The sequence below is a fragment of the Lithobates pipiens genome, unplaced genomic scaffold (assembly GCF_037356315.1).
Source record: "Lithobates pipiens isolate NorthernLeopardFrog02 unplaced genomic scaffold, aLitPip1_a1.2 Scaffold_8, whole genome shotgun sequence".
NCBI lineage: Eukaryota > Metazoa > Chordata > Amphibia > Anura > Ranidae > Lithobates > Lithobates pipiens.
The window spans coordinates 667,570,635-667,588,073 of record NW_027507903.1 but is presented as its reverse complement, the minus strand read 5'-3'; the positions used below and the strand labels follow the sequence as shown (position 1 = coordinate 667,588,073).

At 48.3% G+C, this 17,439-nt stretch overlaps 1 protein-coding gene across 2 annotated transcripts in view; it reads right to left on the bottom strand.

Moving 5' to 3' along the window:
• The window catches only part of LOC143961905 (neuroligin-2-like), a 361,300-nt gene that overhangs the window by 6,508 nt on the left and 337,353 nt on the right, over nucleotides 1–17,439 (bottom strand). The window lies entirely within an intron of this gene.

The window sequence follows — 17,439 nt, the reverse complement described above, 5'->3', positions numbered from 1 at the left end:
ATTCTTGCAGCAGCCTGAGTGTCTTTTGTTAGTTTAGAGAAAGGGAAAGGACGGTGTATGCTACAGGGACAGCCAGATTAGTCTTTCATCATCATCATCATCATCATCATCATTAGCTGTTACTATCAAGGTCCACAAAAGAGCTGTTCCAGTAACCACTAATCGTTCTCTTTTTTTGCCAATTTGTATAGGGACAGGAAGGAAGCAGTGTTGTCAGGCAGTGAGGGTAATTTTAAAGACTTGCTGTTATTATTAGTTCCACAAAGGTTCTTTTCAGGACTGGTATCAGTGGTACAGTAATAGGCTTGTACATGTATAATATTCTTTCTTCCAAATATAGAAAGGATATTATACTTGACTGCTGCCCTTCTGCTGCAGTCTGCTAAACATTCACAACTCACTTGTTCCACAAAAGTTCTTATAAGGACTGGTAACTTGGTATAGGGTGCTACGGTACATAGGCTTGAGTGCGGTACAGTCTGCTGTTCTGTAAGGACCGCTATCGGTCCACAATAGATAGGGTTGACGTGCACCACTGCTGACCGCTGCCCTATACTGCAGCAGTCCTTCAGCGGTATAGGGACTGACGTACAGTCTGCTAATCACTAACACACAACCTGCTTGTTCCACAAAAGTTCTTATAAGGACTGGTAACTTGGTATAGGGTGCTACGGTACATAGGCTTGAGTGCGGTACAGTCTGCTGTTCTGTAAGGACCGCTATCGGTCCACAATAGATAGGGTTGACGTGCACCACTGCTGACCGCTGCCCTATACTGCAGCAGTCCTTCAGCGGTATAGGGACTGACGTACAGTCTGCTAAAAACTAATACACAACCTGCTTGGTCCACAAAAGTTCTTATAAGGACTGGTAACTTGGTATAGGGTGCTACGGTACATAGGCTTGAGTGCGGTACAGTCTGCTGTTCTGTAAGGACCGCTATCGGTCCACAATAGATAGGGTTGACGTGCACCACTGCTGACCGCTCACCTATACTGCAGCAGTCCTTCAGCGGTATAGGGACTGACGTACAGTCTGCTAAACACTAATACACAACCTGCTTGTTCCACAAAAGTTCTTATAAGGACTGGTAACTTGGTATAGGGTGCTACGGTACATAGGCTTGAGTGCGGTACAGTCTGCTGTTCTGTAAGGACCGCTATCGGTCCACAATAGATAGGGTTGACGTGCACCACTGCTGACCGCTCACCTATACTGCAGCAGTCCTTCAGCGGTATAGGGACTGACGTACAGTCTGCTAAAAACTAATACACAACCTGCTTGGTCCACAAAAGTTCTTATAAGGACTGGTAACTTGGTATAGGGTGCTACGGTACATAGGCTTGAGTGCGGTACAGTCTGCTGTTCTGTAAGGACCGCTATCGGTCCACAATAGATAGGGTTGACGTGCACCACTGCTGACCGCTCACCTATACTGCAGCAGTCCTTCAGCGGTATAGGGACTGACGTACAGTCTGCTAAACACTAATACACAACCTGCTTGTTCCACAAAAGTTCTTATAAGGACTGGTAACTTGGTATAGGGTGCTACGGTACATAGGCTTGAGTGCGGTACAGTCTGCTGTTCTGTAAGGACCGCTATCGGTCCACAATAGATAGGGTTGACGTGCACCACTGCTGACCGCTCACCTATACTGCAGCAGTCCTTCAGCGGTATAGGGACTGACGTACAGTCTGCTAATCACTAACACACAACCTGCTTGTTCCACAAAAGTTCTTATAAGGACTGGTAACTTGGTATAGGGTGCTACGGTACATAGGCTTGAGTGCGGTACAGTCTGCTGTTCTGTAAGGACCGCTATCGGTCCACAATAGATAGGGTTGACGTGCACCACTGCTGACCGCTCACCTATACTGCAGCAGTCCTTCAGCGGTATAGGGACTGACGTACAGTCTGCTAAACACTAATACACAACCTGCTTGTTCCACAAAAGTTCTTATAAGGACTGGTAACTTGGTATAGGGTGCTACGGTACATAGGCTTGAGTGCGGTACAGTCTGCTGTTCTGTAAGGACCGCTATCGGTCCACAATAGATAGGGTTGACGTGCACCACTGCTGACCGCTCACCTATACTGCAGCAGTCCTTCAGCGGTATAGGGACTGACGTACAGTCTGCTAATCACTAACACACAACCTGCTTGTTCCACAAAAGTTCTTATAAGGACTGGTAACTTGGTATAGGGTGCTACGGTACATAGGCTTGAGTGCGGTACAGTCTGCTGTTCTGTAAGGACCGCTATCGGTCCACAATAGATAGGGTTGACGTGCACCACTGCTGACCGCTCACCTATACTGCAGCAGTCCTTCAGCGGTATAGGGACTGACGTACAGTCTGCTAAACACTAATACACAACCTGCTTGTTCCACAAAAGTTCTTATAAGGACTGGTAACTTGGTATAGGGTGCTACGGTACATAGGCTTGAGTGCGGTACAGTCTGCTGTTCTGTAAGGACCGCTATCGGTCCACAATAGATAGGGTTGACGTGCACCACTGCTGACCGCTGCCCTATACTGCAGCAGTCCTTCAGCGGTATAGGGACTGACGTACAGTCTGCTAAACACTAATACACAACCTGCTTGGTCCACAAAAGTTCTTATAAGGACTGGTAACTTGGTATAGGGTGCTACGGTACATAGGCTTGAGTGCGGTACAGTCTGCTGTTCTGTAAGGACCGCTATCGGTCCACAATAGATAGGGTTGACGTGCACCACTGCTGACCGCTCACCTATACTGCAGCAGTCCTTCAGCGGTATAGGGACTGACGTACAGTCTGCTAATCACTAACACACAACCTGCTTGTTCCACAAAAGTTCTTATAAGGACTGGTAACTTGGTATAGGGTGCTACGGTACATAGGCTTGAGTGCGGTACAGTCTGCTGTTCTGTAAGGACCGCTATCGGTCCACAATAGATAGGGTTGACGTGCACCACTGCTGACCGCTGCCCTATACTGCAGCAGTCCTTCAGCGGTATAGGGACTGACGTACAGTCTGCTAAACACTAATACACAACCTGCTTGGTCCACAAAAGTTCTTATAAGGACTGGTAACTTGGTATAGGGTGCTACGGTACATAGGCTTGAGTGCGGTACAGTCTGCTGTTCTGTAAGGACCGCTATCGGTCCACAATAGATAGGGTTGACGTGCACCACTGCTGACCGCTGCCCTATACTGCAGCAGTCCTTCAGCGGTATAGGGACTGACGTACAGTCTGCTAAACACTAATACACAACCTGCTTGGTCCACAAAAGTTCTTATAAGGACTGGTAACTTGGTATAGGGTGCTACGGTACATAGGCTTGAGTGCGGTACAGTCTGCTGTTCTGTAAGGACCGCTATCGGTCCACAATAGATAGGGTTGACGTGCACCACTGCTGACCGCTGCCCTATACTGCAGCAGTCCTTCAGCGGTATAGGGACTGACGTACAGTCTGCTAAACACTAATACACAACCTGCTTGGTCCACAAAAGTTCTTATAAGGACTGGTAACTTGGTATAGGGTGCTACGGTACATAGGCTTGAGTGCGGTACAGTCTGCTGTTCTGTAAGGACCGCTATAGGTCCACAATAGATAGGGTTGACGTGCACCACTGCTGACCGCTCACCTATACTGCAGCAGTCCTTCAGCGGTATAGGGACTAAGAGTTTTGTCACAGGGTCATTTAAAAAATGACATGCAGAGGAAGAGGCAGGCCCTTCCGCAGGGGTGGTAGGGGTAGGGCAGGAGCAACAGGCTTGAGCCAAAGTGGGAAGTTGCAGAAGGTGCGTTCAATTACTTTAAAGGATGCACCAGACTTGGTTGAGTGGCTCGCTCAGCCTTACTCTTCTGCACCCTCCTCATCCTCTCGATCTGCACCCTCTTCTTCACTCTCTGCTATGTGCACCCCCAAAGACACTACCACCAACAACACGACCACCACCACCACCACCACATACCTTCCGCTTGAGTCACTGGAATTATTTTCCGATCCATATCAAGAGGACATTTCTGATGCGCAGCCACTCTTGGTATTGGATCAGGAAGAGGAGGTAGCAACAAGCGCTACTCAGCAGTCTGACGCCAGTACCCAGATCAGCCCAAGGAGGAGGTTGGTCCCCGGTGTTGCTGCCTACTCCGAGATCTCTACTTATAGCGGTGGGGAAGGTGACGTTGATGATGACGTGTCTAGTGATGTCACGTGGGTGCCCACAAGAGAGGAAGAGGAGGGGAGTTCAGAGGGAGATATGGACCAGCAGATAGGGAGGAGAAGCAGCAATGACTTACATTGCACAGCAGGGACAAAGCAGACTGCAAATGTATCAGGAGCGAGTCATCGACCATGTACGGTCACATCTGGCGCTCCCAGGACACCGGCACATGGCTCCGCAGTGTGGGCTTTTTTTAACGTGTCCGCTGCTGACAATAGCGTTGCCATCTGCAATCTTTGCAGTCAACGCGTTAGTCGCGGTAAGCCCAATACTCACCTAGGGACGACCGCCTTAAGAAGGCACATGAGCAGCCATCACCGAGCCCAGTGGGAGCAACGGAACACACAAAGCCACACTGCAGGCTCTCACCGTCCAGCCTCGTCTTCTACTTCTCCTTCTCCTCTCTCCTCACAATTGTCCTCCACTCCACCTTCCATCACGCCAAGCTCACATTTTTCTGCAAAAAGGCAGGCTTCCGTGGGCCTAATGTTTGAGCGTAAAAAAATGATGATGCCGGATAACCCTCTTGCCCAACGGTTGGCGGCTGGCTTGTCAGAACTCATAGCCCGCCAACTACTGCCATATAAACTGGTGGACTCGGAGGCCTTTCGCAAATTTGTGGCCATTGGAACACCACAATGGAAGGTCCCAGGAAGGAAGTATTTCTCAGAGAAGGGCATCCCAGAGCTATATGGCCATGTTCAGCGGCAAGTGAATGTATCTCTGGCACACAGTGTCGGTGCCAAGATACATCTGACCACAGACACGTGGTCTAGCAAACACGGGCAGGGAAGGTATATCAGTTTTACTGCCCACTGGGTGAACCTTCTGACGGCCGTCAAGCATGTAACCCGTGGCACCCGTGTAGATTTGGTTTTACCGCCACGGATTGCATGCAGGCCTGACTCTTCTTCTCCTCCTCCTACTCCATCCTCCTCCCTCTCCTCCTCAGCTGCCTCCTCCTTTTCCGCTGCTAGCGTCTCTTCCACTGCACCGCCCAAGCTCCCCAGAACCTATTCCACATGCCAGGTGAGACGTTGCCATGCCGTGCTGCGTCTGTTGTGCCTGGAAGCAAAGAGCCACACTGGCCCGGCACTCCTTTCAGCTTTGCGTTCACAGGCAGATGAGTGGCTAACACCGCTCAATTTGACAGTTGGTAAAGTGGTGTGTGACAACGGTGCCAATCTGCTTAGCGCATTGAAACAGGGCAAAATCACGCACGTGCCGTGCATGGCACACGTCTTAAACTTGGTCGTGCAGCGATTCCTTGTCAAATACCCTGGGGTCCAGGACATCTTGCGGCAGGCAAGGAAAATCTCGGCCCATTTCAGAAGATCTTACACGGCCATGGCTCGCCTTGCTGACATTCAGCGGCGACACCATCTGCCGGTCAGACGTCTTATTTGCGATTGCCCGACGCGATGGAACTCAACCTTCTATATGCTTGATAGGCTGCTCCAGCAGAAACGTGCAGTTAACGTCTACCTGTATGAACTCTGCGAAAGAAACGGTTCTGGGGAGCTGGGTTTTTTTTCACCGCGCCAGTGGCTGCTCATGCGCGACACATGCAGACTTCTGCGGCCATTTGAGGAGATCACCAAACTGGTCAGTCGCAGCCATGGCGCCATCAGTGACATGGTACCTTATGCCTTCTTTCTGGAGCGTGCATTGCGTCGTGTCATTGATCAGGCTGTGGAGGAGCAGGAGCGGGAAGATGAGGAAGTCGCAATGCTGGATGAATTCCCAGGGGGGGCTACTCTATCTGAGACAAGTCAACAACAGGAGTCTGATGAGGAGTCAGAGGAGGATGGTGCCGGGGCGGATGAGCAGGAGCAAGAAGAGCATGCTTTAAACCTTTCTGGGATCCCTGTTGTGCGAGGATGGGGAGAGGAGAATGAAGAGGACGACATTATCCTGGATGATGAGCAGGAGCCAGGCCACCACACCGCTTCCACTTTAGTGCAAATGGGGGCCTTCATGCTCCAGTGTTTTAATAGGGACCCCCGTATAAAAAGCATGAGGGTCAAGGACCAGTACTGGGTGGCAACGTACTTAGACCCCCGGTACAAACACAAAATGGCGGAAATGTTACCGCCGTCGCAGAGGGCTGTCAGAATGCAGCACTTCCAGGCCTTGCTTCGAGAAATGCTGCATTCTGCTTTTGCGTGCGCTGGCAGAGGAGCAATTCCCACTCCCAGAGAAGGATTTGCGGGTACCAATCCAACAGCGCCTGCAAGAAGAGGCCGGTTTGAAGATGTGTTGGTGACTTCGGATATGAGGTCATTCTTTCAGCCGACCCATCGACAGGTGTCATCCGGATCCAGCATCAGGGAACGCCTAGACCGTCAGGTGTCCGACTACATTGGGTTAACGGCCGATGTGGACGCTCTGAGGAGTGATGAACCCCTAGACTACTGGGTGGGCAGGCTTGACCTCTGGCCAGAGCTTGCCCAATTTGCAATCGAACTGTTGGCTTGCCCCTCATCCAGTGTCCTGTCCGAAAGGACGTTCAGCGCAGCAGGGGGGATTGTGACCGATAAGCGTACTCGCCTAGCTCACCACAGTGTTAACTACCTCACATTTCTAAAAATGAATGAGGCATGGATCTCGGAGGAATTCAACACATGTGACCAGTAGACCATGTATATGTCTATAAACTATTTTTTTAATCAAGCACACAGACCTTCTTAATTCATTTGGCTCACTTCCTTGACCCAAAAAAGCACACCGTACTATATGCCCCTACCCTCCTCTTTGAAGAGGTTGAGCGGTGTCATATTTCTACTGGGGCTGCTTATGATATCCCTGTGCTGTGCTGACTTCCTCCTGGGGGTTCTTATTATGAAGGGATCACACTATCCCTGTGCTGTGCTGACTTCCTCCTGGGGGTTCTTATTATGAGGGGATCACACCATCCCTGTGCTGTGCTGACTTCCTCCTGGGGCTGCTTACGGTGCTGCTGTCAGTGCTGTATGTCACGGTGCTGCTGTCAGCGCTGTATGTCACGGTGCTGCTGTCAGCGCTGTATGTCACGGTGCTGCTGTCAGCGCTGTATGTCACGGTGCTGCTGTCAGCGCTGTATGTCACGGTGCTGCTGTCAGCGCTGTATGTCACGGTGCTGCTGTCAGCGCTGTATGTCACGGTGCTGCTGTCAGCGCTGTATGTCACGGTGCTGCTGTCAGCGCTGTATGTCACGGTGCTGCTGTCAGCGCTGTATGTCACGGTGCTGCTGTCAGCGCTGTATGTCACGGTGCTGCTGTCAGTGCTCTGTATTACGGTGCTGCTGTCAGATGCCTCTATCACGGTGCATGTGTCATTCCGGTATGTCACGCTGCTGGTGATCATCTCCTGCACCCTCTTCTTTGCCTACCCTGGTCCCTGACCTTCCCTCTCCTCCATTGCCTTCATTAGCTCCATAGTCCTGAATTGTTAGAACAATTTCCCAAATAAAATAAAAATGCTTGTAGTTATCGATCCCAAATTCACCTCATACATGTATTATGTCATTGTCCAGATGGTGGGACTACGTTTTACCCCCTAATAATTACCACGTGGCCGCAAATTCGACATGAAGGTTTGCAAAGTTCGCCTCCCATTGAAGTCAATGGGGCCCGCGGCGAACGGTCGGTTTCGCGAACGTTTGGGTCCGTTCGCATTTCGCGTTCGCGAAACGTCCCGTCGGAAGTTCGTCCATCACTACTAAAGACCATTTTGGCTTTACATACACTTTAACAACCTTCTCAAAGTATGGATCACACAATGTAAAGCAGCAGCACTAAAAATTTAAAAAATGCTAATTTGTGGGGGTCTAGTACAAGCAGACAGACAACTAATGCGTGTGTTTTCATTGCAATTTTCTGGCCTACTTGTTCCATCAACCCTTGCAGTTAAGTAACTATGTTACTGCATGGACATTTCCTTTGGGGGTGCAACCGTTACCTGTTGGACAGCAAAGTTACTGCCCATGTAACTGCTCAAAGTCTTGTAAATCGGTGGGCAGCACAGCCAGAGTACCGATAGTATGTTGTGCCATCTCTAAACTTATACAGTATTCATGGCCAAAGCTGGGTTAATTTGCACAGCCAGCCAGGAGGGAGGATAATGGGACAGACCAAAATACACTACATGGCCCAATGTTTGTGGACACTTGACCATCAACATCTATATGAGCTTGTTGGACCTTTTCCAAACCTTTGGCCATTAATATATTGTGGCTATAACATTCTCCACTCCTCTAGGAAGGCTTTCCATGAGATTTGTTTATTGTGCCCATTTGTGAGGTCAGGTGCCGATGTTAGAGGAAAAGTTCTGGCCCGGTGTCCCAATTCATCCCAGAAGTGTCCAGTAGGGTTGAGGTCAGGGCTTTGTGCAGGCCACTCAAGTTCCTCCACACCAGACCGTGTCTTTATGGAGCTGGTTTGTGCATTGGGGAACAGACATGCTAGAACACAAAAAGGCCTTCCCCAAGTTGGTACCTGTCAGAATACCTGTGAGAACTTCCAATAGTATTTTCAGAATCCCTGCCAGGACTTCCAATTGTTCCTGCAGAATCTCTGCCAGGACCTCCACTGGAAATTCAGAATTCCTTCCAGGACTTCCAATTGTGCTCTCAAAATTCCTGCCAGCACTAACAATGGTTCTTGCAGAATTCCTAACCAGACCTCCAATGCTTCCTGCAGAATTCTTGCCAGGCTTCCAAAGTTTTTCCAGTAATGACAATTGGCATGACCAGAGGGGTCTGATCTTCGAAGTGGCTAGTGCTGTGTTTTATTGCTAGCTACCTGAGAGCTAAAAAACTATGATACTTACCAGGGGCGGACTGACCATTGGGCCACTCGGGCACTGCCCGAGGGCCCTGAGCCACTAGGGGGCCCCATCAGGGTTGCCAGCCTCAGTAAAACCAGGGACAGTATATAAAAATCTGTGGTTTTTTTTAAATCCGTCTCTGAAATGTCCCTTACCAATATCCTTTTGGTCTAAAAATCACAAGTTTATAGCTGCCCCACCTCTCCAGTACCTTCTCACCCAATAGAAACATTTCTGTGTATACTGTGTGTACATGTATGTTTATACTGTGTGATTGTATACTGTGTGTGTGTATACTGTGTGGCCCCATAATCTTGGATTGCCTGGGGGCCCCATAATCTCCTATTGCCCGGGGCCCCATAATCTCCTATTGCCTGGGGGCCCCATAATCTCCTATTGCCTGGGGGCCCCATAATCTCCTATTGCCTGGGGGCCCCATAATCTCCTATTGCCCGGGGGCCCCATGAGTTGTCAGTCCGCCCCTGATACTTACATACCAGTTGCCTATTTGTTGCAGAATTGGGTAGACTTTGACCACTTTCTTGTTTGCTCTAGGTTGTTGTCTAGACCTCTGCTTGGACCTGACTACTCTCTCCCCTGCTGCCTCCCTTGACCCCTGCCTGGACCTGACAACTCTCTCGACTGCAGCACTGTGAGCAGGTTCTCCATTCCAGCCCCCCCCCTTGCAGCAAAGTAAACCAGGACCACTTGACTCCGGGACCATCTTCACAATCAGAAACTCAGTTGAAGATCAACTGTCTCTTAGATTCCATGCCTTAGGTGAGCCTGTGTCACCTGCCACTAGTGTTACCTAAAATGTTTGTAGCATTGTAATTTTTTGTACCCTTCACTGGAAACACCTAAACTCCATTATTTTGAGGGGCGCTCAACATAGTTCTGGACATGGGTAGTGTAAATTAAAGTTAAGACATGATCTGGTCCCCCAGCTGACAGGGGAAACAAAACTGTTCAAGCATTATAGTTGCCTTACTGTACTCAGTCTGGCTGTAAATGTTTGTTAAGTAACTTTGGTTCACTCACTGGAATCAGTGCAGCTACATTTTACTAGTTAGGTCTGCTTGGTGTGCTCAGCTACTGCCAGCCTTATGCTCCCTCTGTCTCCAGAGAGCTTGAGAAGCTTCTGGTTGATAGGTGTGGAGTTATGCAGATTTTGAAAGTAGATAGAAAGGCACACCCGGTATCCAGTGTATATGAAGAAGGGGGAGTCACTGCTCCCCTGAAACGTGCTGGCTTGATTTTACTTGTTGCTACCTTCAATAAACAGCTTTAAACTCATATACACTGGAGCGCTCCTTTCTATCTACTTTCCAAATCTGCATAACTCCACATCTATCAACCAGAAGCTTCTCAAGCTCAAGGAGAGCTCGGTATACAGTGTATATGAGTTTAAAGCTGTTTATTGAAGGTAGCAACAAGTAAAATCAAGCCAACGCGTTTCAGGGGAGCAGTGACTCCCCCTTCTTCATATACACTGGATACTGGGTGCTCCTTTCTATTTACCTTCCAAGGCTACATGTTGAATCGACCATACCCTGAGGCATCTGCCCAGGCCCCGATTGGGCTCACTACCACCTACTTTTATGTTTGAAAGGGAACTTATCCTTCCCATCCAAATCATCACCTACCTAGAAAACAGTGACTGATCGAGTCAGTCCAGCGCGATCTCCAGCCCTAAAGAGTTATTCATACAGCCCTGGCCAATCCCAGAGAGGCAGGCTCTGAAGGCATGCTGAGAGACTGTATATATTCTTGAAGCACACTGGGTCTTTTCCTGGAGAAAATTAGTCCAGCCTAGATGGCACGCTGCCCTTCCAGGCAATGATGCTATATGTCTGCTGACGAGATGTCTCCGGTGGGCGACCTGAGGGCCTGGGATGCTGGATAGGAGAGCTGACTGACTGGGCTGTCTGCTAAAGATCTGGTCTGGTACCACTGGAGAGAGTCGCTTGGAAGTTGGAAGGAGGCAACCAGCTATGCTTGGGCCTTGTGAGTACAGATGGTTCTGAGAGATCATAGAGACTTTGGGCTGCTGCCACCCCAACCCCCAGGTATAGAGGGGACACCTTTTGGTGTTCTGAAGAGCTTAATCCATCCATTTCTCTATAAAGGAACCCTGCTCTTGTTAACTACTGATGTTAAAAAGCCTAAGTTATTGTTTTGTTTTTTTTTGCGAGCGTAGACTTTACTATAGCTTGTCCAGAATGAGAATACTAATGCCCTGTACACGTGACCGGGTTTTCCCGTCGGAAAAAACTCTGAAGGTTTTTCCGATGGAATTCTACTGAAACTGTCTTGCATACACACGATCACACCAAAGTCCAGCCGTCAGGAACGCGGTGACGTACAGCAAATACGACGGGACTAGAAAAAGTAAGTTCAACAGCCAGTAGCCAAAAGCTTCCGTCTCGTACTTGCTTCAGACCATGCGTCGTTTTAGTCGGAACAGCATACAGACGAGCGGTTTTCCCCCATAGGAATTGGTTTCGTCAGAAAAAAATTTTCGTCAGAAAAATTTAGAACATGTTCTCTTTCTAGGCCCGTCAGAATTTTCGATGTAAAAAGTCTGATGGGGCATACACACGATCGGAATATACGATGAAAAGCTCCCGTCTGACTTTTTCTGTCGTAAATTCCGCTCGTGTGTACACGGCATTAGTCCCCAACTTGTACATAGTTTCTGCTCTTGGATTATCTTTTTCAATTCCCTCAACCCTATCCAAGTTCTCCAAAAATAAAAACAGCATAAACAACACCCTAAGCCCTTGTACACACGGTCAGACATTCCGATGGAAGATGTCCGATCGGACCGTGTTGTCAGATAATCCGACCGTGTGTGCGCTCCATCGGACGGTTTCCGTCGGAATATCCGACCGACAAAGTTTTAGAGCTGGGCTATAAAATCTTCCGATAACATGATCCGATCGGACTTTGTCCGATCGTTTGTAGAGAATTCCGATCAGAAAAAAGTGCCATGCATGCTCAGATCAAATTCCTAGACCAAAGCTATTGGCTACTAGCCTGAACGTAGTCCCGTCGTAACTAAATTACGTCCTCCCGTTACGAACTATCGGATTTTCTGACAACTTTGTCCGACCATGTGTATGCAACACCAGTTTCGGACAAAATCAGTCGGACAAAATCTGACGGATTTTGTTGTCGGAATGTCCGACCGTGTGTACAAGGGCTTAGACTGGTCATTGAAGAAGTAAGTGAATGAGCCTGTGTGCCTGGCTGCGGGGGCAAAACTTTTGGGTGGGGACCTGGGCAATATTCCTGCGGCTCCTACGGGAGGAACGCTACAATTTTGTACCATGAGCTGTAGATAAAGCCATTATTAGCGGGGGGTTCCCTAAGCCTGGAAAGGTTTTCCAAGGGTTCCTCTATGTTAAAAAGATTGAGAAAGACTGGTCTTAGCCCTTGTACACACGGTCGGAGATCCCGACGGAATGTGTCCGATCGGACCGTTTTGTCGGATATTCTGACTGTGTGTGGTCTCTATCGGACTGTATCCGACGGACCAAGTTTTCCAACTTGTTGGTAACATTTTCCGACAAAATGCTCCGATCGGACATACTCCGATCATGTGTAGAGAATTCCGATCGGACAAAGTGCCACGCATGCTCAGATCAAATTCCTACATCAAAGCTATTGGCTACTAGCGTGAACGTAGTCCCGTCGTAAAGAAATAACGTCATCACGTCGGATTTTCCGACAACTTTGTCCGACCGCGTGTATGCAACAGTTTCGGACAAAATCCGAAGGATTTGGTTGTCGGAATCTCCGACCGTGTGTACAGGGGCTAAGATGTGCTTAGCCCCATTTTGATGTGTCGCGCTCTACGTAGAATACACTACACACAGATAATAAGCAGATATGACTGTCTGCACAATATTTCATATTTGGACATAGCTTGGCGGCTTCCCATATTGCTGCCTTTCCCAGATCTTGCCTAGGCTCTATGCCACCATCACAATCTTTGCAGCAGCTACATAACATCTGAGAGTTGTGCTATCCTCCCACACTGCCAGAACATTTCTTTAACTAAAACGGCTATAAATGTCGGTTTCATCTCCTCCGTTGGCCAGCAGACTCACAATACCTACACCCACCCTTCTATGTTCTCTGGGAATGCATTATGATAGAGCCAGAATTCAATCAGAAGACTAAAGATTTAGCTGGAATTATGATGTGGCCCATGCCCTGTGGTGGCTGGTGTTTTTTTTTTTTTGGGTGGCAGGCAGCGGGCATCGGCTCCTGGGTCCTTTCCTCCTTCTCGCTTCGGTCGCTTTACCGGCTGATGTCCCGACGTCCACATCTCTGTGAATTTTAAGATGGGATTTTTGGCGCTTGAGCTGGGGATCCATGTGGTCCATGTGGTACCACCTTTAGTGTTATGAGGAGCATGTACTGTGTCATCTGTATTATTGTTTTTACCATTTTCCAATGAGTCTGATATATATACTAAAACAATATCCCAACCTTTCTTTATAATAAACCACCCCTGACGAAGGAAAATGCACAACAATGCAATCATTTCCGAAACATGTCGGGTTTAAGGTTAAATATCCAATCTGCTGACCTTACTGTTGTGGATGGCACTTTGGATTTGCAAGCTTGGGTCAATTTTTGATACTTTATATATGTCTGCTCATTGATGTATTATTGCAATTTATGATTGTGTGATATTTGTATGCTATATGCACTGTTTAATTTTTTTATTTATATTGTGTATATCAATAAAGTTGGCAGTAAATATGCCTTTTAATTAACTGATTTAATTATCTGATTTATATATACTCCTTATTCTGCCATATAAAAAGCCCAAAGGGGGCATCTCCCAAATGCAGTTGTTGCATATTTTCTATAATGCGATTCAGGATGATGGCAGTCTAATTCACACAAATTCATTTCTCAAATCCATGTTCTCCTTTTCTCTCCTCCTCGCCTTCCATGGTGCGTCTCCTCCTCTTCTCCTAGGCGTCCAATAGGATCGCCTATCCTTTCAGCCCGTCGGGTGATGGGTCTCAAGACTTGCTTCCCGATTGGCCCGGGAGGAGGATCAGTGTTATAATAGTGAATATTCATTCGCTATTGAAACACACCTGGTATCGGTGGGAGGAATAGTGCCCCATTATTGGTGTCAGTGGGAGGAATAGTGCCCAATCATTGGTGTCAGTGGGTGGAATAGTGCCCCATCATTGGTATCAGTTGGAGAAATAGTGCCCCATCATTGGTGTAAGCTGGAGTTATAGTGCCCCATCATTGGTGTCAGCTGGAGTTATAGTGCCCCATCATTGGTGTCAGTGGGAGGAATAGTGCCCCATCATTGGTATCAGCTGGAGGAATAGTGCCCCATCATTGGTGTCAGTGGAAGGAATAGTGCCCCATCATTGGTATCAGCTGGAGGAATAGTGCCCCATCATTGGTGTTAGTGGGAGGAATAGTGCCCAATCATTGGTGTCAGTGGGAGGAATAGTGCCCAATCATTGGTGTCAGTGGGTGGAATAGTGCCCCATCATTGGTATCAGTTGGAGGAATAGTGCCCCATCATTGGTGTCAGCTGGAGTTATAGTGCCCCATCATTGGTGTCAGCTGGAGTTATAGTGCCCCATCATTGGTGTCAGTGGGAGGAATAGTGCCCCATCATTGGTATCAGCTGGAGGAATAGTGCCCCATCATTGGTGTCAGTGGGAGGAATAGTGCCCCATCATTGGTGTCAGTGGGAGGAATAGTGCCCCATCATTGGTATCAGCTGGAGGAATAGTGCCCCATCATTGGTGTTAGTGGGTGGAATAGTGCCCCATCATTGGTGTCAGTGGGAGGAATAGTGTCTCATCATTGGTGTCAGTGGGAGGAATAGTGCCCCATCATTGGTGTCACTGGGTGGAATAGTGCCCCATCATTGGTGTCAGTGGAAGGAATAGTGCCCCATCATTGGTGTCAGTGGAAGGAATAGTGCCCCATCATTGGTGTCAGTGGAAGGAATAATGCCCCATCATTGGTATCAGCTGGGGGAATAGTGCCCCATCATTGGTGTTAGTGGGGGGAATAGTGCCCCATCATTGGTGTTAGTGGGGGGGAATAGTGCCACATCATTGGTGTTAGCGGGGGGAATAGTGTCTCATCATTGGTGTCAGTGGCAGGAACTATACCCTACTGTTAGTATCATTGGAAGGAATTATGCCCCATTTTTAATGTTAGTGGGAGAATTAGTACCCCATGGGCTGGATAAAGGCAAGCAAAGGGCCGCATCCAGTTCCTGGGCCACAGTTTGGAGACCATTGGTTCAAACCATAGAAAGCCATGTGATCCATCAATTTAGCAACCATTTATATCACGCACAACGAAATCCCCCAACAGTATGGATCTAAATATGTGCAGGGGAAAAACAACCTGTTGATCCTGCCAGGAATCAAGTGAGCTGTTAACATCCTGTGCTCCCTGCCTGTGCTGACTGTTATCAGCTGCATTGATCCCAGCTACCTCTGTAAACTACAGAACATAACTCCTCTTATGTTATGGATATAGGGCAAGGGGGGAGAAGTACTGTAGTACTGTGACAACGCTGGTCCGACCTCCATAAATGCTGTACATTTGGTGAGAGTTCTCACCCTAAGATAGGAAGTGTCACTCTAAAAGGGCAGTTTTCTTTAGGTAGGATTCAGCTTTCAACCCCATTTCCAGACAAATTTTGCACCCCCCTCCCTTTCCCATTCCCATGCTCAATTTTTTTTTATTGGGGAGAAAACCAGTCTGCCACCTCTGGAGCTTGGGTCCTTGGGCAGCTTGACCAGTCTTGCTGCCACCCCTTGTCTTGAAGCAGAATTTTAACTACTAGGCTTTGGGGGGCAGTATGAATTTTCTCCCATTATGTATGTTCTGGAGTTGAATCGTCTTGGACTGGCCAATCAAGATGGCTGAAGATGCTGAACCGGGGACGAGGCAATAAAGATGTTGGGGCCGTTTGAGGTAGCTTGGGGACATTGCGATGTTGCGATGCATGGGCAGACTTTAGTCAACCATCACACTGCTGCTGGAGTTTTTTGGGGCCCCTTATGAACCCCGTCGACACCTCAATGAGAAGTGCCCACAAAACCAAGAACAATCCGGACAGTCGTAGAAGGACAATCACATTCTACGGAGAGGGATAAAGTTTAGTGGGTCCAGAAATAAAGTAAAGTGCCTTGTAGGCAGGTACAGTCTGCTTTCTTCACTGCAGGTGGAGTGAAAGTCTTCCGCAGCGGAACTACAGTTGGAGAGAAAGTCAAGAGGAACATGGTTCCTCTATGGTTCCCTGAGTCACTAGAGAAGCAATGCGTATGGATGCTGCCACCACATGTGACTCCAGCAGCCATCTTGGCTCAGGCAGAGCCTTTTTAAGGCCCTGGCTCCCAGGCTAGGGGTGTATTTTTTGCGAGTGGGTAGATTAGGGTCTGGTAGGGACAGAACCAGTGGCAGGGAAAGGTTCCTGACGAGGAGGGAAAGAGGAGGGCTCGCAACGTCTCTGGAAATCGTCCTGCTTGGGCATTAGAAGCCCAGGCCACATTCTACTCCTTCTAACAGGCGCTGTCAGTTCGGCTGAAACCTGCTCTCTACACCACGGGTGCTCAACCTTTGGCCCTCCAGCTGTTGCAGAACTACAAGTCCCATCATGCCTATACCTTTGGGAGTCATGCTTGTAACGGTCAGCAGCTTGCAATACCTCATGGGAATTGTAGTTCTGCAACAGGTGGAGGGCCACAGGTTGAGCACCCATGCTCTACACGCTCTTGGAATCCGTGAGTGTTCTCGGCTTGGCTGTCTTCCCACCGTATTTATTGTGAACTGTTTTTACATTACTTCAATACAAGTTCTTTATATTGCACTTGGACCGTGTGTGCTATTACCACTGCACCACGCTCCACCACACCTACAGGCTCAGTGTCTCCATCTTATTTTGCGTACTCTCAGCATTGGTCATTTGAAGTTATTCTTATGCCCTGAATCTTAATTACCTCTTTGTTTTGCACATTCTGATCCCAGTTCTGGGGGCTCTGATTGAGTGAGCCCCCCGAACAACACAGCAGCACTTATATGTGGCATGTAGGCGTTAAGGTCCACCTCCGTCACTTATGCATAAAGCTGTCATAAAGGGGTTAATCGTTAAGGCAGCATGCATCATTTACTATCTGCTGATAATAGTCATCACTGGAAGGATCAACTAAGCACTTTCCCCCTATAATAGTTGGAAGTGGGACGATATTGTACCCATCAGACAAAACATTTATTAGCAGCAGGATAAAGGTTTTTTACAATTCAAATGAAAGGACACAAGCCAGCATTGATTTTATGTTCAATACTGCGGACAATGAGATCCATATCAAACACCTAACATCCTCTTTGGTGTTGTGACCACCAGG